At 43.7% G+C, this 27331-nt stretch overlaps 1 protein-coding gene across 5 annotated transcripts in view; it reads right to left on the bottom strand.

The window, feature by feature from the left end:
• peak1 (pseudopodium-enriched atypical kinase 1) overlaps positions 1-27331 on the bottom strand; it is a 134790-nt gene that overhangs the window by 39874 nt on the left and 67585 nt on the right. For 4 of the 5 annotated variants that reach the window (XR_014569152.1, XR_014569153.1, XM_083763291.1 and 1 more), the window contains exon 3: positions 4192-4262. The exons of the other annotated variant lie outside the window; for it this stretch is intronic. The gene's annotated coding sequence lies outside the window, so the exon portion shown is untranslated. The remainder of the gene's footprint in view (positions 1-4191; positions 4263-27331) is intronic. 5 annotated transcript variants of the gene reach the window in all.

The following is a 27331-nucleotide window of genomic DNA, read 5'->3' on the forward strand; positions in this document are numbered from 1 at the left end:
CACCTCCCTTAACACCCTCTCCTCCTCCTCCTTCTATCAGTCACCTCCCTAGTTAACACCGTGGCTCCCTCTCCTCTCTCCCCCCCAAAAGGGTGTGTTGTGGTTTCCTCTCCTCCTCTCTCCCCCAACAGGGTGTGTTGTTACGCATGTGTGAAATTGTGCCCGGCAGCTCTCGTTTGAAACGTTTTCACACTTTCCTGAGTTTTGCCCGCAGACATATCTCCACACACACAGCTTTTAACATACATTCCAATGATTGCTTTAATTCCCGAATGCAAATTCATTTTCTAACCCTGAGGGAAGTGTGAGGAAGCGTGAGAAAAAGACAAAGAGGCAATAAAGAAAGCACAAGATAAAGAATGAGGAAAAGAGTAGTCCATGAGAAAGTACACGTCACAGAATAAAACGTGTATTGTGTGTGTATTCATTGTAATCTCAATGACATGTACACAATAAGACACAAACCAAGGACAATACAGTTGCCATGGTTGTCTGCACACCTGCACACACACACACACACACACACACACACACACACACACACACACACACACACACACACACACACACACACACACACACACACACACACACACACACACACACACACACACACACACACACACACACACACACACACACACACACACACACACGAGATCAATACAGTCTGGAGTTTGGCTAGATAAACTGGAGTGAGCACACGCACGTGTACAAGCACAGTCACACACAGCAGTGTACACAATGCAATACATTCATTTACACTTTCCCATCTGCCACTGGGGCAGATGGTAATGCCAACGTGTGTCCTTTATAGTACAGTGGTTCTCGTCCAGGGACCACCAGTGGTCCTTGGGGGGGTTCCAGGTGGTCCCCAGCTAAATTAATGAGTTGAGTTTGTAACCAATAGCTTATACTGTAGCTCTTTCAGTGTTGAGAGTGTAAAATGAAACCAAATGGAGCTGTACGGGTCCATTTGGTTTAAAATCTTATAGATGTTTAACTCTTGGGAGTGTAAAATTAATTTTACGCCATCAAGAGTTACTGCGTTACATAATTTGCAAGAAGTCTACACAACGTAGAACAATTGCTATTTTGATCAACGTTTGCCTGTTATCTATCCTATGGTACAACATGGAATTGTGGACCAAATCATATTCAATGACAACAAAATATTATACATTTAGGTTTCGAGAGGCTAAATCTCATCAAATAGTGGTCCGTGGGTCAAATAAATAATGGACCTTGATATTGGGTTGAAAACCACTGCCTTAGTAGATCTCTAAAGCGTTCATCCGATCAACTTTACACTGATTGGGTGTATTTTGATGAGGATGGAAGTCCAGTGCAGTGTTGAGTGTGAAGTGGAATGGACATTAGACAGTGGTGGAAAGTAACTAAGTAGATTTACTTAAGTAACTGTACTTATTACAATCGTACTATAAATGCGCCACGTCTCTGAGTGCACACACGTTCCACACCCTCGCAGTGCCTGGTATCGAGTCGGTCTGACCCACGGTTCTCCAGAAACACCACAAAAGGCATGGTCAGGCTCTGCCAGTGGGCCTAATGAGCCAGAATCCCCTCACCGGTGCTATGACAAGTTGACAACGGGTATTATTAGGTTCCCAAGTTGCATCGTTCTCAAGTAGGCCGGTGGCCGACGGGCACGTACAGGTCTAGTCAAGTACAATTTTGAGTTACTTTACTTGAGTATTTCCAATAATGTTACTTCTACTCCACTACACCTCAGAGGCAAATATTGTACTTTTACTCCACTACTAAAAGATAAGCGCTTCCAAAACACCCGAGTTGGGAAAATAGCTCAGCTCTCGGTGAGCGGATAAAAACACAACACAGTCGCGGAAGCGCAAGCAAAGAAATAAACGCCCAGAGCCTCGGCACGCTACTGGGGTTACCAAAAACACCCTGTCCCACTATTCAAAACGCTACTGGGGTTACCAAAAACACCCTGTCCCACTATTCAAAACGCTACTGGGGTTACCAAAAACACCTTGTCCCACTATTCAAAATGTTACTGGGGTTACCAAAAACACCCTGTCCCACTATTCAAAACGTTACTGGGGTTACCAAAAACACCCTGTCCCACTATTCAAAACGTTACTGGGGTTACCAAAAACACCCTGTCCCACTATTCAAAACGCTACTGGGCTTACCAAAAACACCTTGTCCCACTATTCAAAACGCTACTGGGGTTACCAAAAACACCTTGTCCCACTGTTCAACACGCTACTGGGGTTACCAAAAACACCTTGTCCCACTGTTCAAAACGCTACTGGGGTTACCAAAAACACCTTGTCCCACTGTTCAAAACGCTACTGGGGTTACCAAAAACACCTTGTCCCACTGTTCAAAACGCTACTGGGGTTACCAAAAACACCTTGTCCCACTGTTCAAAACGCTACTGGGGTTAACAAAAACACCTTGTCCCACTGTTCAAAACGCTACTGGGGTTACCAAAAACACCTTGTCCCACTGTTCAACACGCTACTGGGCTTACCAAAAACACCTTGTCCCACTGTTCAAAACGCTACTGGGGTTACCAAAAACACCTTGTCCCACTGTTCAACACGCTACTGGGCTTACCAAAAACACCTTGTCCCACTGTTCAAAACGCTACTGGGCTTACCAAAAACACCTTGTCCCACTGTTCAAAACGCTACTGGGCTTACCAAAAACACCTTGTCCCACTGTTCAAAACGCTACTGGGGTTACCAAAAACACCTTGTCCCACTGTTCAAAACGCTACTGGGGTTACCAAAAACACCTTGTCCCACTGTTCAAAACGCTACTGGGGTTACCAAAAACACCTTGTCCCACTGTTCAAAACGCTACTGGGGTTACCAAAAACACCTTGTCCCACTGTTCAACACGCTACTGGGCTTACCAAAAACACCTTGTCCCACTGTTCAAAACGCTACTGGGCTTACCAAAAACACCTTGTCCCACTGTTCAAAACGCTACTGGGGTTACCAAAAACACCTTGTCCCACTGTTCAAAACGCTACTGGGGTTACCAAAAACACCTTGTCCCACTGTTCAAAACACTACTGGGGTTACCAAAAACACCTTGTCCCACTGTTCAAAACGCTACTGGGCTTACCAAAAACACCTTGTCCCACTGTTCAAAACGCTACTGGGGTTACCAAAAACACCTTGTCCCACTGTTCAAAACGCTACTGGGCTTACCAAAAACACCTTGTCCCACTGTTCAAAACGCTACTGGGGTTACCAAAAACACCTTGTCCCACTGTTCAAAACGCTACTGGGGTTACCAAAAACACCTTGTCCCACTGTTCAAAACGCTACTGGGCTTACCAAAAACACCTTGTCCCACTGTTCAAAACGCTACTGGGGTTACCAAAAACACCTTGTCCCACTGTTCAAAACGCTACTGGGGTTACCAAAAACACCTTGTCCCACTGTTCAACACGCTACTGGGCTTACCAAAAACACCTTGTCCCACTGTTCAAAACGCTACTGGGCTTACCAAAAACACCTTGTCCCACTGTTCAAAACGCTACTGGGGTTACCAAAAACACCTTGTCCCACTGTTCAAAACACTACTGGGGTTACCAAAAACACCTTGTCCCACTGTTCAAAACGCTACTGGGGTTACCAAAAACACCTTGTCCCACTGTTCAAAACGCTACTGGGCTTACCAAAAACACCTTGTCCCACTGTTCAAAACGCTACTGGGGTTACCAAAAACACCTTGTCCCACTGTTCAAAACGCTACTGGGGTTACCAAAAACACCTTGTCCCACTGTTCAAAACGCTACTGGGCTTACCAAAAACACCTTGTCCCACTGTTCAACACGCTACTGGGCTTACCAAAAACACCTTGTCCCACTAAAGAATTCAAAACGCTGCGCTCAGGAAAACACATCCCCTCAAGACTCTGACACAGTAACAGTGATGCAAATGAGTCGATGATGTGTGTGTGTGTGTGTGTGTGTGTGTGTGTATAATGATTTTAAAATGAAGCACAGATTCTACCAGGGAATTACTATAAGGAAAACAACACTGACCTACATCTAATGACAAACAACTCCACAGAAAACACAAGACGCATGCACGCATGCATGCACGCATGCACACACACACACACACACACACACACACACACACACACGTCGGTTATCCATGCGCAGCACACACACACACTCACAGTGTAATGAATCAGACAGCAGCCATGAGGTCTCAGCAGCTTCTACAGGACTGTACTACTGCTTCTGCAACCTGGTAGAGAGACAGAGAGAGAGAGAGAGAGAGTGAGTGATAATAAACATTTATCAATGAACAAAAATTGAATTATTATTGTTGTCTTTATTACACTCATCTGTTAATGTTACCAGAGAGAGAGAGCGAGAGAAAGAGAGAGGAAAATAAACATTTGAACAAAAATAACATAAATGCAAGTACAGTATGTATTGATTGCTGTCTCAATTACAGTCATCTGTTAGCAAATAGCAATAATACAATAAGCAGCAATTGTAGCAACTCGAGGATCATATTCTGTACGTCAATCTAATTATTCACAGTGGAGATAAACTGAGTTACAGAGAACGAGAGGAGATAGAAACGCACGCCAGAGAGGCATAAAGTACAGTACGTACGAGTACAGTACAGCACCACTCGCTTCAGACGGGTCTGATTTTCCTCATTATAAAGCAAAATCTAAAATAAATAAAAAACGATCGTCAATGCTTGCGGTGATATCTGGTCCTCAAGAGTATCTGGTCTTCAAGAGTACAAGCAAGCAAGCACACACAAATACAGAAATAGAGTTGGAAACAGAGATGAGAGGGAGATAGAGTGCGTGTGTGTGTGTGTGTGTGTGGGGGGGGGGTAGGGACATTGGGAGGAGAGACGTATTTGTTACTTCCCTCGAGGCGAGGAGTTTAGAAGACTACAGAGCTGTTGCTCATTGTCACAGTGTGGTGTCCCGTGTGTAGAGGACTTACTATCACACACACACACACACACACACACACACACACACACACACACACACACACACACACACACACACACACACACACACACACACACACACACACACACACACACACACACACACACACACACACACACACACACACACACACACACACACACACACACACACACACACACACACACCTTTTCTCTCGCTTCTCTCTCCCACCCATTGTTTTTTTCCTCTCCTCTCCAATCACACAACTCTACACCACTGTGTCTTTCTCCTCCTAATCATCCCCTCTGTCTTCTCCAACATCTCTCCTTTCACTTCCACCGACCTCCGGTCCTCTCCTCGCTCAACGTTGCTACGCAACCACAACAAAAAAATAAACACGAGGAACCGATTCCTGACCAACGTTAGTAAAAATGCTTACAGAAACCCAGAGGCGAGCTCTGCATCCATATTCATATGCATGTGCATCTAATTTGGGAGTTAAAAATAACTTCACCCACATCTTCCCCAGCGAGCTGGACTGGGATGGGTTTACTAGTTACTCATTTCTCAATGGAAACGTGATCTGTCATGAAAGCAGAGCAGAGAGTGGGGAGAGAGAGAGGGGGGAGAGAGAGAGAGAGAGAGAGAGAGAGAGAGAGATATCTGCGATTGGTCATAAAAGAGAGAGAGAGAGCCTTGAAGCTGTGTGTGTGTAAATTGTTGGAACATACAGTACATTACTACAAGTAAGACGCGCAAACGCGTGAAGCGAACGCAGCTTGTGTGTGTGTGGTTGTGTGTGTGTGTGTGTGTGTGTGTGTGTGTGTGTGTGTGTGTGTGTGTGTGTGCGCGTGTGCGTGTGCGTGTGTGTGTGTGTGTGTGTGTGTGTGTGTGTGTGTGTGTGCTACAGCTGCGCCCTGTGTGTGTGTGTGTGCTACAGCTGCGCCCTCTGGTGGCGGGCGGGTGGTGTAACAGTGGGACAGACACACACACAGACACACACACAGACAGACATTCAGCCCTTGCTGTCATAGTAAGTGGCTCACTGCGTTCGCAACTACTGCCCCACATTCACAAGACATTGTGAACAGATTGTTTGGGAACAATATTGTTACTATATAGAGCACCGTGAACAGGTTGTTGGGAACTACATTGTTACTATATAGAGCACCATGAACAGGTTGTTGGGAACTACATTGTTACTATATAGAGCACCGTGAACAGGTTGTTGGGAACTACATTGTTACTATATAGAGCACCATGAGCAGGTTGTTGGGAACTACATTGTTACTACTATATAGAGCACCATGAGCAGGTTGTTGGGAACTACATTGTTACTACTATATAGAGCACCATGAACAGGTTGTTGGGAACTACATTGTTACTACTATATAGAGCACCATGAACAGGTTGTTGGGAACTACATTGTTACTATATAGAGCACCGTGAACAGGTTGTTGGGAACTACATTGTTACTATATAGAGCACCATGAACAGGTTGTTGGGAACTACATTGTTACTAAATAGAGCACCATGAACAGGTTGTTGGGAACTACATTGTTACTATATAGAGCTCCATGAGCAGGTTGTTGGGAACTACATTGTTACTATATAGAGCACCATGAACAGGTTGTTGGGAACTACATTGTTACTATAGTTGAATTGTGATATACATCACGCATGCCAAACCAATTAGTGCTTTGTACTTGAATGAGTGAGTGACAAATAAACACCCTTCTGCTGAAGTCGTCGAGAAAGAAACTTTTGATAATATCAGAAGCTATACTTCTCTCATCTTCCTTCTAATCAACCCTAACGTATGATGCCTGTCTTCCTTCTCTCCACTATCTCCAGATGAGATTCGGGGACTGGTGTTATGATTATCCACCCACATGCCCTAGACAAAAGCCATCTTCCAGAGGATTATACCCCTGATCTTATCTCGTTTTAATAAGCAGGGAATCATCATCGACACATCCATATACCGCCGGCTGCTTCCCATCTGCCTTCAGTCAGACAGAGTTAAGGTCATTACACACTGGCGAATTAGCGACGCGATGCGAATAAGCGATCTGAAAATGCGAAATATTGCATGTTGCAGTTCGCCTGCGAATCTCTGCAAAATACGACACCAGAGCGAACAAATAAAAGCGAAAACGGTCGCATTTTCGCACATTCGCCACTGATGTGGAAGCTTGCATGGACTTCAATTGTTTTTTTTTTAATTTCTAATTCGCCAGTGTGTAATGACCTTTACTCTGGCATCAAGAACTACAGTACAGACCAGTGTCACTGTCACCCCTTTCCTTATCCTTAGCTCCCCAAATTCCTAAACAAGCCGTTCTCACAGAATGACCTTTAGGATCCCAAAGTGTCTGGACTCAAACTCACCCATGTATTCCACTGAAACTGCAGTCATTTGTGACATTTATCCAACCTCGCACTTTGTAAGCTAAACAACGCCTTACATTCTAAATTGTCCACTGGAACAGATGTGGGACAAGATGGGTTAGATAGATTGTTGGTCACTCAGAGAGGTCCAATAATCCAATTCCAGCTTAGCTTTCATCATGACATCATCAAGTCACATCACTGCAGTCTGACTCCAACCTCATCTCCCGCCCCGGATTTTCTGTGTGTGTGTGTGTGTGTGTGTGTGTGTGTGTGTGTGTGTGTGTGTGTGTGTGTGTGTGTGTGTGTGTGTGTGTGTGTGTGTGTGCACTGAAGTGTCCATACAGAACACACCACTGTTCTCTGTAGCCTATAGTTCACTTGATTGGCTGCAGCCTAAGGCAGGAAGGCAACTTCACTGGTGTCTATTCCTTTTTAAACGTGCTCACTTTAACCGTCCTTCATGTTTGAAAGCATCTCTGGAACCATTTGAAACAGCTCTGTCTCCTGGAACAATATAGAGCGTCGCAGTTGTGCCCCCTTTCATGACGACGCCAGGCCCAGGAAATAATTCCCAATGCATTTTTCCCATAGACATTTCAAAACGTATTTATGTATAGACCTTATAAGCAAACTCGAGTTATGACAAATCATGACAACAAACACAACATTTTGGACCAAACAAATAATTTCAAAGAAGAAAATAAAATAAAAAAGGTGTTAACCTACCGTTTTCTTCTTCTTTCTAATTATTTGTTCGGCCCGAAAATTTTGTTTGTTGTCATGATTTGTCACAACTAGAGTTGGCTTTGTACGACGCGTAAAAGGTCTTTAAATAAATACTTTTTGAAATGTCTATGAGGAAAATGAACAGGGAATAATTTCCTGGGCCCTGGTAGGGGGTGGGACCGCAACGCTCTATACATTAGACTACAACACCATATCCACATAGACACACAGCACAACATCCCAATTGTTCTGTTCACAAAATATATTTTCTGAAGTTGGCCGCCGGCCATTCCACTATAAAAGCTCCATTCGACTGTCACTGTAACAGAAGGCATTTTTAGAATGGGCCTCAGGTCTAAATGGGTCAACATCGGTACGGACGGAGGCAGCTATACAACAATCCCGTGATTCCAATTCAATTGTATTTTTTGTGTCAAATCACACGTTGTTTCTCAAGACACTTACATACAGTATAGAGCAGCACTGTGATCCTAACAAAAAGAAGAACGTATCGAAATCGTATCGTGTGCATGAGAGGAAATCACACAAAAAAGTGAGAAAGTAGCATCACAGAGATTGGATGTCATTGAGGAGCGTACAAGTCTGAAATATAATAGATATTACTTCCTTAGAGGTTTTTACACATATGTATGATATGTTACATTATTGGTTCTCAACCTTTTCATGCCATGACCCCACCCTGACAAGCACTTGGAATGTACGTAGGAGTTGAGGCATTACATGTTTGACTCGGTTCCACAGATTGAAAATCTAAAATCCAACATTTGAAAATAGCCGATCTATAAGCTGCTCAGTGACAGTTTGTGTTGATGTGAGACACACTGTTGCAGATCACGCTGCTCTACGGTATCCTGCTACCCTAATAGACAGCACAGCCGTTTATCCGTCCGTGGTCTATCTCCGACCGAGCCACACTATTAGCACACATCTCCATGCAAAATAAAATCTGCACGCTCCCAGAATCAGTATAGGCTACTTTGCATCGACACAACTCTCTTATTTACAGTACAAATATTACTTTTGTGAAACACGCTGTTGTTGCGCAAGCTCAACAGCCTACGTCAAAATCGTCATGTTGGGGCCAGACTGGCCAGTCCTTCACAGTGACACGCGTTACATGAACCACGTGACCGGGATGGTTTCTTACCCCTCAATGTCGTGAACGCGCCCTTCTAAGGCAGCCTGCGCCACGCCTACTCTACACTGCTCCCTAGCAGCACTAGCAGCACAGAGCCCAGCCATCCGAACGAAACCGTCGCGCAAACGAAACCGAAACAGATGCTTCTGACAACATTTGCCTGTGCGTGCTTAATCGTTTGCACGCCTGACGCGGCGACGCCCGTGCATTCTGTGCTTGCGTGCGCATTTCCCAACTCTCAGTGATTTATCCACACATCGCCCTGTGTGTGTGTGACTGTGTGTGTGTCTGTGTGTGTGTGTGTGTGTGTGTGTCACATCGCCCTTCAGCCGCAATTGCGAGTGTGCGCTGAACCCAGACTCACACACTATCCATTCCATGCACATATTAGTCCTATATTTACTACAGTACGCCTGACAGACAGTGTCGTCGTTAAGCAGCTCAACCCTGCAGCTCAACCCTAGCTGACAGGAGTGACAGTGCTGTGCTGTGAGTAAACTGACAACGCTTGGCTTTCTGACATCCCTTTCTCACAATCTACAACAATAGATTTGTTACTAACATTAGGTTGTGGCGAAGTAGAAACGTGGAGAGCAGATAGTGTGTTTTGGACAAACAGGCTATAGCATTGGTGTTGATTTGGGTCAAATGGAGTCTATATGGCTAAAGATAAATGAACACATGACATCGGTGGGAGAGGAGTTATTGTGTGTTTTGGACAAACAGCATGGTGTTGTTTTGTGTCAGCTGAAGCTTCATGTGTTTGTGTTGGAGCGCCTCAGTGTGGCCGTATAGGTCATGTGCAACCTCTTCCAGAGAGAGATGGAGACACTAAATATCAGCTGGAGAAACATGTTTGCATGCATGCATCGCTGCCTTGCATGCTGTGTGCTACTGTTGAGTCTGTCACTCACTTTGACTGATTTATGGCATTGTCTTTCTGTTAAAATCCAACTATGTTAATTTAAGAACTCTGGACATATTAGGTCATTGTTTATTAACTGTGCACACGTGTAGCCTATTGTATGTCAGACTGTATGTCTGTCACCCCACAGTCACAATCCTTTAGTAATTAGGCTGTGGAAATATTCACACTACTTTTGGATTTGCAGGCCCGGCGCCACGGGGGGCAAAGGGGGTATAGTTACAGACAAAACAATGGTAAATTTCCAGGCATTCAATTAAATTCCATTGCTTGAAAGGAAGGAAGTAAGGATGCATCTTAATACAGGATGCAGCAGCATCTTAATGATCTCCCATCTAGAACTGGAAAAACAACATTCCTCACCTATAGGCCATCCTTGGGGTGGGGAGGGGTGCTAATGTCATTGTTGCAGTGGTCAGGGTGCTTAAGTGGGCAGCTACTGTAACTAGCCAGGGGTGCTAATGTCATTGTGCTGGGTGTGATCAGGGTGCTTAAGTGGGCAGCTTAGCTACTGTAACTAGCCTATTGATTTGTTTGTAAAAATGTCAATTAAAAAAAAAAAAATTAGATTTGGCAATTTTGGCAGTGCCATTGATTGATAAGTTGCAGCATTTGATGTGTGTAGTTCTTTATCCCTTTCTCACAATCTATATATACAAGTGAAAACATGTGAGCAAAAAGGTGTACCCATGTCGTATCATACATGGTCACCTGTAAACTCACTCATTTACAAACAAGTTCACATCACAACAATAATCCATGTAATAATCACAATAACAATAATAATCATAATCATAATCATGATCATTATAAGAAGAACAACAACAACACTAATAACAACACTAACAGTACAGTACAAAAAAGTACAGTACATTTCAGTACAGTACATAGGACAACGTTACAGTACAGTGCAATACTAAGGAGTGCAGTACAGTACAAAGGGGTACAGTACAGCACTCGCATCGCCCTCCCGCTATTGCCTTCTTCCCATTTGTGACACATCGAATGGCGCTAGGATGAGCGGGCCAAAGGCCCACGAAATTCTACTTATAATAATAATCAGCACAGATGTGATTATCTTTGGCATTCTGCTGAAATCATAGCTGTGCTGACGCAGCGCTGCCTCTGCTGTGATATTGCTGACACCAGGCGGTATTGGTCGGGATGCATTTTTAATAATTCTCTCTGTAATCCAAAGTCATTACAGAACCAGCGCCGCTGCCGCCACAGCGCAACTGGCACCGCCATCCAGCATGACTCATCATAATGGAATATCACCATGACTCGGCAGCACATTCTCTGCACCTTGATTGGTCACAACACACAGTGGTGGGAAAAGTACTCAAATTCTTTACTCTTAAGACTTAAACTTAAGACTGTTTCTCTCTTCATCCATCCATCCATCCATCCATCCATCCTCAACCGCTTATCCGTAGTCAGGTCGCGGGGGCAACAGCTCCAGCAGAGTGCCCCAGACCCCCCTCTCCAGAGCAACATCAGTGACTTCCTCCTGGGGGATCCCGAGACGTTCCAAGGCCAGCGAGTCGATGCGTTTCCTCCAACTGCACCTTGGTCTGCCCCGGGGTCTCCTCCCAGTGGGACGTGCATCGAGAGAGGTCCCCAGGGAGACGCCAGAGAGGCATCCCAACCAGATGCCCGAACCACCTAAGCTGGCTCCTTTCCAGGTGAAGAAGCAGCGGCTCTATCCCCCGAGTCTCCCTAGTGTGACTGAACTTCTCACCCCATCTCTAAGGGAGATGCTAGCCACCCGTCAAAGAAAGCTCATTTCGTCCGCTTGTATTCACAACCTTATTCTTTCGGTCATGACCATGTTTCTCTCTTGAGAAAAGTAATGGAAAGATGAGAGGGAGACATGATAGGAGTGACAGACAGGTGTAGGAAAGCTGAGAGAGATGGTGTAGGAGAGACACAGTAGGGAAGAGAGGGATACAGTGGTGGAGAGACACAGGAAAAACTGCTGGTGGTGATCCTATTCTAGATCAGCAATTTATGTTCATAGATTGTGCATTGAAATACACCTATTGTTAATCTCTACAGTGTCTGGCATGTACATGCAATTGTTAGATAAACGTGAAATAAACTCCACACAACGAATGAAAGCATTCATACTCTGTGGAAGGAGGAGTCCGAAAATGAACAGATGTACATGGAAAATGACCGATCGATCATCACTCCATCTCTCCTGCTTCTGATAAACATCGCTCTCCTCTTTCACAACATCTCTCTCTCTCTCCATCTCGTTTCTCTCTTCTCTTTACCAGAAACATCTGTCAGTCTCTCTCTCCCCCCTTTCCATCTGTTACTTCTATCAACACACACAGCTTCAAAACAACACAAGCTAAAAGGAAAGTTCAGGTAACAAAGTTGAAGTTGAACAAAGTCGATGCGACACGGCATCGAGCAGAAACTCACAAACCTTGTATCTCCATATTTGAGGCTATATTATGGCTATATTTAGTATATTATGTTTCTTAAATGAATGCACTACTAATACTAGTGTCGCACAAAAGTAGTGAAAATAGCGGATCAACAAGCTCGCAACGCATTGCATAGATCGACCTTTTTTTATTTTTTATAATAATAATAAAAAAGGAACCGTTTTGGTCTTTTTGGACATACAACTGTCCACTCTGTTTTCCACTCGGTGACGACATGTCCATCTACGTTGTCCACAGTGGTGTTCGCCAACTGGCAGGATATACTTGACATTTATGATGGCCGTATTCCAAAGCTTACCCTGGTACACAGTATGTTAGATTTGTGGTGAATCCAATCCCTGCATTTCATTATGGTAACTAAATCAACCTGCATATAATAGACCTGACACGTGCGTGAGCCATGAGGTCAGCATGGTTATTTTAAGAACCGACGACAGTTCTTCAAATGTCTTCTAAATCCTATTCCTAAATCCTAACAGTTCATGTTAAGTATCCCCAAAATGTAATGCGGAGATTGCGGACCGAATGATTCAGATGGCAAATGGCAAGTCTAAAAAGTAACAATGCATCATTTGGAATTTGCTCGGGGCCACTCGGGGCCACTCAAAACGCCATCGGCCCGATCAACACCATTATGTTTGATATTTGCTCTATCCCGATTATTCTGTAGTGTGTGGTGCTATCAGATTTCAGATTGAAAAAAATCGGCTAGTGTAAGGCCACCTTAAGTCACTCCATTTACACTTCTATTGTAGCAGGATCCTTCACACACTACTCTGCTGATTGTATCATTCACAACCCTACAGGGTTGAGGGAGAGAGAGAGAGAGAGAGAGAGAGAGAGAGAGAGAGAGAGAGAGAGAGAGAGAGAGAGAAGAGAGTGAGTGAGAGAGCAAAAGCGAGGGAGGTGTGGGAGGTTCAGCTTACGTTATTAGGTGGTTGAAAGACTTTCAGTAGCAGCTCAGAACACAAGCCAGTGTTAAATTCACTCTGGGTTTTATTGTACATTATCAGCACCTGAGCTCAGATGAAGATATAGATAAGAACATGAAATCATGGAGGGTCACCTGTATATACTGCAGTGTATAGGTCACCTGTATACACTGCAGTGTATAGGTCACCTGTATATACTGCAGTGTATAGGTCACCTGTATACACTGCAGTGTATAGGTCACCTGTATACACTGCAGTGTATAGGTCACCTGTATACACTGCAGTGTATAGGTCACCTGTATATACTGCAGTGCATAGGTCACCTGTATATACTGCAGTGTATAGGTCACCTGTATATACTGCAGTGTATAGGTCACCTGTATATACTGCAGTGTATAGGTCACCTGTATATACTGCAGTGTATAGGTCACCTGTATATACTGCAGTGTATAGGTCACCTGTATACACTGCAGTGTATAGGTCACCTGTATACACTGCAGTGTATAGGTCACCTGTATACACTGCAGTGTATAGGTCACCTGTATATACTGCAGTGTATAGGTCACCTGTATATACTGCAGTGTATAGGTCACCTGTATATACTGCAGTGTATAGGTCACCTGTATATACTGCAGTGTATAGGTCACCTGTATATACTGCAGTGTATAGGTCACCTGTATACACTGCAGTGTATAGGTCACCTGTATACACTGCAGTGTATAGGTCACCTGTATATACTGCAGTGTATAGGTCACCTGTATATACTGCAGTGTATAGGTCACCTGTATACACTGCAGTGTATAGGTCACCTGTATATACTGCAGTGCATAGGTCACCTGTATATACTGCAGTGTATAGGTCACCTGTATATACTGCAGTGTATAGGTCACCTGTATATACTGCAGTGTATAGGTCACCTGTATATACTGCAGTGTATAGGTCACCTGTATATACTGCAGTGTATAGGTCACCTGTATATACTGCAGTGTATAGGTCACCTGTATATACTGCAGTGTATAGGTCACCTGTATACACTGCAGTGCATAGGTCAAGAATGTAACTGATAGTCTAGACTAGACTGTGATATACTCACTTGCTTTGTTGTCGTCCGCCAAAATAAAATAAAGAAAGCGGCAAAATCAAATGTTGGTTTACTTTACTCGACTAAAACTAAAACATTTCAGATGACTAAAATGGGACTAAAACTAAATTGTGTTAGTCAAAAGACTAAAACTAAATCATAATTTGCTGTCAAAATGAACACTGATGTAAAACAGAAGTCCAACAGGTGGACAGGAAGCTACAAACAATAATAATGATATTAAAAGCCAATTGTGTGCAGGCCAGTTAATCTGAGAGAGGAGGAGGAGGGTCAACAGAAGGAGGGAAAGAAGAGAAGGAGAAAGGAGCAAAATAGAGGGAGATGAGTGCACTTACATAGGAGGAGAGCGTCTCAGATAGACAGAGGAGTGGACAGAGGGCTGACACAACATGCATAAACACCACCATACAGCTACGAGAGAGAGAGAGAGAGAGAGAGAGAGAGAGAGAGAGATCAGGGGGAGGGACAGCATAATTGTGAAAGAGCGATGCATAATAAAGTTAATGTTAAAACAATTGAAGCAGGGGAGAGAGAGATATATGTCAATTCTATGGATGTTTTGACACACAAACACACACACACACACACACACACACACACACACACACACACACACACACACACACACACACACACACACACACACACACACACACACACACACACACACACACACACACACACACACATCCTTTAAGTTTGGGTGGTCCTTGACATGAAAAGGTTTGCGCACAACTGATCACAAGTTCTTCATAAAACGGTTAGGATTTAGAGGGCATGTGTAGAATTGTCCACGGGTCTTCATGGGTTAATACGACTTGTTCACCCATTGAAAACTCCACAAGCTGCTAACATAAAACACACAGTCAGCCTCCCCTCTCCTTTACAACCTTCACTTCTAGGTCATGTGATTAAGGATTCACTTTGATTCACTACCGAGACCGTCTCTTTGGTGTAAAAGTGGGGCAGCGATGACATGTGATAGTTCATTCTACCGAGCTGTTGACTCCATACTCCATATCCACCAAGAAATCCATTATACATCAAAGATTTCCATTAAGCTGACGTGAGAAAAACTTTCCTCACCCAATAAAATGTACAGATAGGTGTGTGTGTGTGTTTGTGTGTGTGTGTGCGTGCGTGCGTGAGCGTACTGTATGATCTGGAAGCCTACAGCTATACCAAACACAGAGGGAGTGAATTAAATATTGAGAAGACATTTTGCGTTTCCGTAGTAAGCAGAATATTATACTGTACACAGAATGGATTTATAGTGGAACTGGCAGCCAAGTTACTACAACATGTGTTGTACTGCCTGCCATTAATGTTATTCTGGAGTTTGGGCCAGAGGTGACACAGATGGAAAAACAACACAATGCATATTATTTAGCTACTTATGTTCTGAGCCTCTGTGCAGGAGAGACAGATCCTTATGTTCTGAGCCTCTGTGCAGGAGAGAGAGACAGATCGCAGAAACGCCTACTTAAATATTTTAGGCAATGAATACAAATGAAGTGATGCAGTCAGAGATGGGAATGAGTCCTGGTGCTCAAATACAAAAAAAAAACTGCTGGCTCAAGAGAAGATGATGTCAACAGAGAGTCAGGAAGTTGGACGGTAATAATATCCTCACTGTTAATTGATCCATTTGTAACAGAGTGTACAAAATAATGTAACCAAATGGACTTGTACATTTTGTAGCTACTTTTGGTGAATGTTCCCCCAAGAATAGGGACGCTGGGGTTCAAGTGGTTAAATATCAAGTATGAATTCACATAATATGACATAAATGTAAGGTGCTGTAAAAGTAAATGTAATTCAGGGGTGCTATGGCTAAGGCTGAGATGCTAAATCTCATCAAATGGTGCTCCGTGGCGCCAATGCAGTATAAATAATGGACCTTGATGTGAAAAGGGTTGGAAACCACTGATTTAAGTGAACAGAGAAACTTTTTCAATATAGTAGATGTAAGTTCCTGTGTTCTGGTGAGTTTGGACAACGCAGGAGTCCTGCAGGATATCTGGTCGAATGCAGGAGACTCCAGCAGGCTCCGGGAGTGTTTTCTGGAGAGAAAAAAACATTTAAAAACTAACCCACAGTTTGCTCTAGTTCCTATCCTGCAGGGAGAAGGATGGACGGCGGTCATCTGCCCAGACATCTAGACCACACGTCCAGATGTGTCTGTATTAAGGGGCCAAAGGGCCAGAGAGCCAAGTGTTCACACACAGTGAACGCCCCCCCCACCTGCGCTGTGGAGCTAAACTGAGTTAAATCCAAGGACCCGCAAGGGCAGTGAGTCTGATACCAGCTGAAAGAGATGGATAGAAAGAAGGGCTCTTACTGTATGAATCAGTCCTCACTCTTAAAAAAAAACAGGGGAAAAAAAAAGATTAGCAACAGCAGAGCTTTAAACTGCAACTCATCAATGGAAAATGCAAACGGTTACAGTGGGTGTTGTTATACCCGAGAGACAGACTGAGAGGATTCTGGTCACACACTGCTAACCCAAGAGAGAGAGAGAATGAAAGAACGACATGCAGGGGCTATGGGGGGCAGAGAGCGAGAGAGACAGAGAGAGAGAGAGATTTCCTCAAAGCCACAGTTCTCAAGCCAGATTGCTGGAGGAGCAGAATGGACAATGGATAACAGGAGAGCAAGTGCACTGTGCGTGTGCGCCTGAGTGAGAATGAGGCTGTGGGGGGGGGGGGGGGGGGGGGGAAGAGAGAGAGAGAGAGAGAGAGAGAGAGAGAGAGAGAGAGAGAGAGAGAGAGAGAGAGAGAGAGAGAGAGAGAGAGAGAGAGAGAGAGAGAGAGAGAGAGAGATTTTCAAGACCTCTTTAGTACATGATAAAGTACATGACAGTCAGATGATTATAGCCACAGGGTGCCTATAAAATATTAGAGATTGAAAAACACAGCAGTGAAATAAAAACAATATATCACAGCTGCACATTTCCAGTATTGTCTCTGTCAAACATGGAGACAATCACAGCTAATCTGAGCAGATTATTTGGAGGCAGACCGCTTCAGTTTGGATGGAGGGACACCCTTAGAACTGCAGGAAATAATGATGTCAACAGCTGACCGCAACAAAATAATAAATTTATGTTCTCTCAGTCATAGTGTAGTAGTTCTGGTCTACCATACCAAAATCGACAGCCTCACAATGTGCCGTATCACAGCTTGCTATTTTCCCTTTTTTCTGTAATGGAATTTCTTCAATGTTGTTAGGCTCCTGCCTTCCAGGACCCTCTAGGGGTCCCCAGACTATGAGAAGCAGTGATGTAACAGGAAGGTGGTGTGTGTTTTATTGTCTGACAGACACAGAGAAGAGCAGTCTGTGTCTGTCCACAGCCTGCAGCACAATGCCTGTGGTTTAAAGTGTTATGCACTGCTTTATAGTCGCTCAACCTGACGTTTAACTGTACTGTGTACGCACGCACACACACATGCCTGTGGTTAGTGTAATAGTCCATTATACCTGGTCAACCTGGAATTTAGCTTTACTGTACACAGTCACAGAGAGAGAGAGACCTGTGGTTAGATGATGCTGCTGGTCAACATGATGTTTATCCGTCTCAGTCTCTCTTTCATCTGCTTTTTGGAATAGAGTCTAGGACACACACGCATGCACACACGCACGCACAGGCATTTCTCATGCCTCTTTTTTTACATGAACGATGTGAACCGTCTTTCTCCATGCAGTAAGACAGAAACAATCTCTCATCTCCCTCCCTCCCTCCCTCAATCCATCCTCTGTCCTTCACAGTCATATCATGTTTTAAAGGAATTTTTTTTAAATAAAACACTCAGAGGCAACTCCCAATAACACCAGGTGGTTACGCCTATTTTACGATTCCGGGTCCTTAACGATTTATTTCTCTCTTAACGGTCCGATTCTTTAACAGTTGCCTTTAACGATTCCTATAGGATAGGGGGTTGGAACAGAATCGATTCAGGTTCCTCAATGCTGGATCCGGAACCCTGGTTCCTACAGTTCCGAATCCCGAACCCTAGTTACGCATCAAATAAAAAGGAATAAACTGGAAAAACACAATTATTTTTTTAAGAAATCCTTAAAATACCACATCACCCATTTTCAACCAATCTACATATAATTGGTGCTCATACTTTTTTTATGCAAGAACAATGGCTTCCATTTCAGCATGCCAACTTCTTCCAGGATGAGAATGCTGCATATTCTGTTAGCTTGGAATCAATGATGTCATTGGTAGGCAGGTTTCTGAACTGTCCACATCCCACCAAGGATCCAGAGAGTGGTTCCAATCATATAATGAGCATAAGTGAGGAGGACCAATTATATGAAGATAATGTTGGAAATGGGTGAAAGTGCTGCTTTAATGCATTTAGAATGTCTAAAATATTATGAACAAACCGCCGTTACAGAATTCTGGGTCAAGTCTGATTACATTAGTACACAGTTTGAGTGTTCACACAACCTCAGAGATTCAGGAAATGAGAGGAAGAGGCAATTAGCGGGGATGAGTTGAGCTGTTTTTGGCCAGTCTTCTAGCTAACACATGATGTTTGATTACTTTCAGCAGCATCAAGGATAGGTGTGCTGCGTGCGTGCGGTTATACATGTATTACTTACTATACTATACTATACAAATGTCCCCAGAAGTGTAGTAAAATTTGAGAAAAGGTTAGTTAATACTTTCTAAGATTCAGAATTAGGTTAGGATTAAGCATTTAGAGTGTAGTTTTAGGGGCTAGAGTTTTCCCTATTTTACAACTTAGAGCACCGAAGTCTGGCGCAATTTACAAATCCTACCTGGGTTGCCCCCCCCCCCCCCCCCCCCATTCTGAATTGCCATAGACTTTTTTTTAAATATCGCATCAAATAAGAACTGTTCCAAAATGTTACTGCCACCATCACGGAATTCGTTTTTCGCCAGAAACAGGTATCAGATATCAGTGACTGATTATCGTGAACAATACAGAGCCACCTCCCCAGCAATATCGCAGAGACAGTTTGGTTATTTCTGGACCACAATGAGATGATTTTAAGATGACCCAATGTTATTCTCCATGGTTAAGAGAAAAACTTCTGCGACACATGTGATGAAGGTCAGGACTCCAGCTCCCTATTTTATACTTAGTTGTGGGGTGAAGAGATGTGTTTGTGTGTGTCTCTCCCTCCCCCTACCATCTCTCTCCTGTTCTCCCCCCCCCCCCCCCCCCTGGCATACAGTAGCATGGTGTTCCTGCCTCAATCCCTCAGCAAATACTCCTAATGAGCTAGATCAAAGAGACCGAGAAGAGGATGGTCTCACTGCTGGGGGAGAGGGGGGAGAGAAAGAGTTAGAGAGACTGAGAGAGAGAGCCCAGAGGAAAGAGAGAGATGTGTGGAACAGAGGAGTGTTTGGCTCCGATAAAAAGCACAGCGTTGGGGTTGTTGTTTCTCTTGTGACACACGGTTGGCTCATGAGGCAGTAGTAGGGCATGGGTCTTCAACAGCCAGAGGGTCCTCAGAGTGACTACGGTACATTAAACCACTTCCAACCCTGGCATCGCTATTCTGGTGGGAACATTTGCCGAAAATCGCATGCAGGTCGTTTTTCAGCGATGAGTTCTGGTGCGGGGGGGGGGGGGGGGAACAAAACCTGACCTAGTATTGATGGTTTCAGTGGTTGAATGTCTGCAAATGCACATAAACAAACACGACTCAGTGTTCATTTTGTCGACTAAAACTATGACGAAGAATGTTCGACATTTTTTCCACTGACAAAAACTATAAAAACTATTATATGGTAAAAGCTATGATAACTAAAATCGAGACAAAATATTGACAATTTCGTCAGACTATAATGTAAGAGAGGGGACTAGTACAGAAGAGATCCATCCAGTAGAACTAAGACAAGTAATTTTATGTTTGATTGCGCACTGGTGGGAAAATAGCAGATTTGAACGCTATGTTCAGCGCGCAACCAATCTTTTTTTAATATATATTTACAGTATTTACTTGGGGGTTATTGCTTCATCTATCTGCCTGAAAAAGCATTGCAGACTCCAATATCAGCTGTAAGTACAACCAGTCCCATTCAGACCTCCTGAGTCATTCACATTGGTGCAGGTCTGCACTGTGAAGGGGTGTGGGGGGGCTTAGCCTAGTTACATTGTTGTACTAAATTGTTTAGTCTTTTGATTCTATTTACTTGACATTTACCTTGCCATTTGACTGGGGTTCATGACATTTACTGCTCTGATCTTGCCCTTGTTGTAAATCGTGCTGGATAAATTGTTAAATGTCAAAATTGTGTGGGAGAGAGAGAGGGAGAGAGAGCTCGACAAAAATATGTGCATGTTTGAAAGACGCACAGTACGGTATATTAACACGCTTCCGTTACGTTAGGTCTACACTTACAGCAATTAATAAATACCATGATTAGTGCCATTGCCGTAGATCTGCGGCAATTGGTCATTTACAGTGCTTTTGATCGATCAAGTCGTAATGCTACCCACATTAGCATTGGGTTGCTACTGTAGCCGGTGTTGTCAACAACACGCCATTTTGAATGTATCGTGCCCAAGCTTTTACTTGCAACAGTATTTTGCATTGCAGTATTATGTTTACTTAAGTAAAGAGTGCTAGTAATCTTTCCACCACTGGCTGTAGTCCACACACAGCATCCAGGTGAGACAGGGTGGGGTGAATTAAGGGCCATGGCAGTTGCATTGGTGATGGATCCATGTTGACGATATGCAAATTGCCATATGGGTCCAGCGTGGCAGGCAGGCAGCACAGAACTAAATGTTGTCACAGGCCTGTGTTTGCAACAAGGCTTAATGATAAGCCTTTGTTTGCTATAGAGCTGGCTTTCTGAATTCATCCGAAACGCAAATACGCACTAATGCAGACATAATATCAAATAATTATAACAACACCCATGAAGCCTTGAATTTATGGATTTTGTTTTTGTCGCACTCCTGAGCCAATAATTTGATGACAATGGGGGTGAACTACTCCTTTAAAGCTGTATACATGTAAGTTTCTTTAGTGAATACAATGTTATTTTGTCCAATCTGTATGGTCACGTATGTTAATACAATAGAACTTATACAATTGGGGTGGCTGTATTTGGTCTCCCTGCTCTTCTTTAGCAACATTTAGATCCTTCTGTCTGGTTGGCAGTGGTAGTGCTTGAAGGTCAAAATTGAATTGCTCTCCTTAGCAAGCACAGGTTCTATTGGCTCAAACAAACATTTCAGCACTTGCACAGGAGACCCGGGTTCAAATCTGGGTTGTAGGGGTGCAGCCTAAACCTAACCTCCCACGGGACAGCACACCTAAACCTAACCCATGTCTAACCAATGACTAGTCTAAACTAAGTATGCACCCCGGGGTGTAGAACTATACTTAATCTTAAACCCTACCTTCGGAATGCCAAATGTGAGACGGGCCTACTCGCACGAGTTGGTCCCCTCCCCTAATAACATTCTCCACTTTACTGGATGGATTTTCACTAGTTGGAATGTTGCTTTAAAACTTAAAAATGGAACCATATTCGTCTAGAAAATGTCACTGTAGCTGTTGTTCAAGCATGAAGACTTGAGACTTCTTTTCAGTGGAACAAAGTGTGCTAATTAGAAAGGGTGTCCAGAGATTTTTGGTGATAAGTGTATTTTGATCACGAGTCATGAATGGCGGTCAGATCACGCGTCTGTAGGCAGAGCACACACACACACACACACACACACACACACACACACACACACACACACACACACACACACACACACACACACACACACACACACACACACACACACACACACACACACACACACACACACACACACACACACACACACACACACACACACACACACACACACACACACACACACACACACACGGCGTGTGACGGCGCTAAACACCACGAGATGAACTTCAACAGTGAGAACAAGAGTGATTTAAAACTCCGGGGTTTAGACGGGGAGAGACGATCTGTGATGGACTGATTGCTTCGGAAAGGGACACAGGGAAGGAAGCACAAATGGAAAATAAAGGACAAATGTAATTGCAGCAGACTGGATGAGATGACAGTCATACACTCAATGAATTCCAGATGAGGGCAATAGATTGGAACGTGAAATTGCATAATGCTACCTGAATGACAGTGAGTGAATGACAATATGACAAGCAATGTATACACAGTATAGTGTAGGAGAGAGACAGTAGAAGAGCTGAGACAGAGACAGTGTAGGAGAGACAGACAGTAGGAGAGCTGAGAGGGAGACAGTGTAGGAGAGACAGACAGACAGTAGGAAAGCTGAGCGACAGACGGTGTAAGAGGGAGACAGTGTAGGAGAGACAGACAGTAGGAGAGCTGAGAGGGAGACAGTGTAGGAGAGACAGACAGTAGGAGAGCTGAGAGGGAGACAGTGTAGGAGAGACAGACAGTAGGAGAGCTGAGAGGGAGACAGTGTAGGAGAGACAGACAGTAGGAGAGCTGAGAGGGAGACGGTGTAAGAGGGAGCCAGTGTAGGAGAGACAGACAGTAGGAGAGCTGAGAGGGAGACGGTGTAGGAGATACAGACAGTAGGAGAGCTGAGAGGGAGACAGTGTAGGAGAGACAGACAGTAGGAGAGCTGAGAGGGAGACAGTGTAGGAGAGACAGACAGTAGGAGAGCTGAGAGACAGACAGTGTAGGAGAGACAGACAGTAGGAGAGCTGAGAGGGAGACGGTGTAAGAGGGAGACGGTGTAAGAGGGAGCCAGCCTCAATCCCTGAGGAATTCTGCCTGAATAGAAATCTACTCAGGCTGAATAATGGGCTGCCGTCAAACAATGCCTTGTTGAAAACTGAATGGACAGTTTAAAGCAAGTTGGCACTGAGTTACCGTCTAGGAGTCTGTAGTGTGCAGAAGGAACAGGGCAGAGGGAGACTTCTCAAACTTTGTTGTAGCTCGAGGCACCCCTGTAAATAACCTTTCTATCCACGGCACCCTGAATTGGCACTGGCTGTGGTTCTTTTCAGGCCGTGATGGCCCAAAGCATATTTGAGTATATTGACTTGTCGATTACTTTTGATACAGTAATGTATACAGTAATCTCAAATGTTTTGGTATTAAAAAGGGTCTTAAATTGTCACTTCACTGTCCTCCAAGGGCAAGGACCCCCCTAAAATCATGTGGGGAACCCCCCCATGGGTCCCGACCCACTGCTTTATAGCGCCTTATTACGGGATGTAAATATTTCCCCCTCAGATACAACACAATAATATGTCACAAGGAAAACCTGAGAGAATTCTCCTACTGGAGACACCGTCGGTCATCAAATTATTGACTTAGGAATGCAGAAAATACGTCTTTTTTTGTGGGGGGTTGGGGGGTGAACTTCTCCTTTGAGGGTTAAATTAACAGTGCACATAGTTACAGTGTGAACTGAATCCTGTGGGCTTTGGTTCGGTTTGCCATCCTCCTATTGGCTGTCACACGGCAGATGGATGCCAGCTTCAGGAGGATAAATGTCACGGCGGTGACCTGATCTGAGGCCAGCCGTGCCCTACAGACAAGCACTGTGACTGCACAGTTTTATTGAACATTAGTCTTTATGGTGTCAGCTGGGGTGACGCTATATCACATAACCCACTCTCGATGCTTAATGGTTTATGACTTGTGATGTCTCCTCTTCCACGGGGTGAAATATGTCCGGGGCCTATCTATAGCTCTTTAACTAGGATGAATTAGAGAGATCTGTAGTCGTTACAATTTCATGGGAACCAATAGCCGTGTAAAATATGGCCCAATAGAGACGTCACCAATTTGTCCAGGTCCAGACAGTGCTTGCTACATGGTCATGGTCTGTCTCTCAACAAAGTTTGTGCACATACACCAAAGGCTGGACATACTGTAGGAAAAACAGTACCACTTGTGAAGGCCGCCAAGTCTATGGACTTTTAATGTATTCATGTTTTTCTGACCCCAGCCAAGTCTAAGAACTGTTAATGTTGCGTTAAGCAGTGATGTCATGTGGCAGCCACAGTGGGTGCCCCTCACTTCACACAAGTGTGATCTTTTTTTACTTCTACTCCATTACATCTCTGTACTTTTTTACTCCACTACGATTATTTGAAAAACTTTACAGATTTAAACTTATTGTATGACTCAGCTATTTTCTAAATCAGTTTTCTATTTATTTTTTGTATGTTTTACATTGGAACTATGAGTATATTTCGATGTGAATACTTTTACTTGAGTAATGTTCTGAATACTTTTACTGCATGGTGACAGAATATTTCTACACCTGTGGTATTGTAACTTTCCGCCCCAGTGTGTGGTGATGTAATGCGGTATCGGTCATTGTCCTGGAAGGTGGCAGATGATTCACATCTCCCGAGAGCCCTCTCTCGCTCTCACAGCTGGGCAACCAGCACAGTTAAATGGATATCCTGCTTTTGTTTCAGGCACTAGTGTGAAACCAAGGAGTATATTGTATACCTCGTATCTCCGTATTTCAACATTGTCACATGTTTTCTCGTAAAATATTGGCCTACTTCGTAGTCGTACTCCATCCTACAAGTGTCATACTAAAGTAGTGAAAATAGCAGATCTACAAGGAGTACTCCTTGGGTGAAACCCAGGAAATGGACGAGTCTCTTGCACTTTGAAAACCAATGTCATTCCCAGTGGATGAAGGTACTCACTCAGTTGTTCAGAACGTGCCACATTCTGAGCTTGTAGATCTGCTATTTTCACAATTTTAGCATGTTTTTGAGTGTCGCTGCCAGCAGCTCCAACAAGTGACTTTGTGTGTATATTATGTCAAACTAATTCAGCCCCCAATTCCCATTCATGTAAATGGCAAAATAAATTACCGTGACGTCAGGTAGACCTACAGTACTTGATAGTGGGTGCAGCAGATCAACTCTTCAAATGCACCGCTCACTTCACCCTGGGGTGTGGTTTTGAAATAATAATAAAATAAGGAACGCTTTTGGACATACAAGGTTTGCTTGTATTTTATTTCCACCCGGCAGCGATGATATTAAATATCACATATGACAGACTAAAAGCCATTTTCATGGACTCACTCGGAGGCAAACTGCAGCCGAAAATGTGATGGAATGGAAGCCACGGGTCGACAAACATATGAACAAACACAGTCTTTGAATTATTGCAACCTTTGTCATAAAGAAACGGTTCAGCATAATAGAAGAGGACATTCAGATGTTTGTTTTTCCGGACCATTTCTTTGACAAATGTCGACTCTCAATAATTCAAAGATAGTGTTTATTCATAATGCATGTCCACCCACCAGGCTCCCATCAACTTCACTGCATTCCATCAAACTTTGGTCTGCGTCCCAGGGAGGAGAAAGAAGACTGGGGTCAGGCAGACTACAGTGACCTTCCCATCTCTAATGTACTCCTTGGGTGAGTGAAACCAAGGAAGCTTAGAGAAGGATAGGACATGGTCACGTGACTGGGCTGCTACATGACACTTTCATAGATGCTTTCATGGGAGCCAAACAACACCCGGAAGTTCGGCAGAATGTACTGGAGTCAATGAGAGCTCAGTGACCAGCTCATGAACAAACACTATTTCTGAATGACTGAGACCTTTTGTAAAGTAATCGCTTCTGGAAAATAAGAGAAGACAACAAATTATTGTCTGTTGTGTTGCTTTTCGATATGTACACTGTGTGTACTATTATAGAGAGCACAAAGTACCTTTATGAATGTACCAAGTATCGCGAGACTTCCCACCGTTTCCTGTCTGGCAGCCAAATCTCGCAATACCCCTGAGCCAGAAACGATACCTGCTACTGTTTAGATCATCAAATACAATTATATACTGTGCAGCATAAGTGATTTGAAAACAACCTGTGATAAATTCCTGAACCAATTATATGACAAAGGTCTCAATTGTTCAGAAATAATATTTATTATGAGCTGGTCCAGCCGGCTCCATTCACTGCCATGTATTCATTGAACTTTCGGTGTGAGTTTTGGCTCTGATGAATACGATTTAATTCACGATATTATTAGGTTCACAATAAGATTTTTCAAGTTTTTTTTAACCACAAATTTATTGTCCAGACAAATTACTTTTTGCAAAACATAAAAAAAAACAAAAAAACATCAGACTTGCAGAGTGTAGTGTGTTATACAAGGTCAATCACTGAGGCATTCTGCTTGAACAGGAATCTATTCAGCCGTAATGGGCTGCACCCAAACAATTCCCCCAAAGTAGTATACTAGTATGCACCTTGCTTAATGTCATAAACAAGTGTGCAGAAGAATGCATTGCAAAGCACAACACGTGGACCCCAGGAAGACCAGCGAGGCAGCGGAAGCTAATGGGGATCCGAATAAAGAATACATGTGCTGAACAGACACCGAGTGCCGTTTCTCTTCCGTCTAAACTAAAGCGTTCTTTTCATTTATTCTTCTGCATTCTCAGTGGAGATCCAGCTAATGAGTTTGTCCGGCTTAGTGAATTGAAGCTGCTTATGAAAAGGTCCTGAGGCAGACATTACTGAATAATCAACATACCGTACTGTAACTGTTACTGTAAGCAGGCAGGGCACGGCTCTTAGGCATTCTCAACGTTTAGTCTTGAGTTGGTAATCTTCCTGCTGTGTGTACCGTTTCACTGCTCTTTCCCACATTATTGAGAACTACTACTATAGATAGAAAAAATTAGAT

Source organism: Protomyctophum parallelum (assembly GCF_964188405.1).
Source record: "Protomyctophum parallelum genome assembly, chromosome: 4".
Taxonomy (NCBI): domain Eukaryota; kingdom Metazoa; phylum Chordata; class Actinopteri; order Myctophiformes; family Myctophidae; genus Protomyctophum; species Protomyctophum parallelum.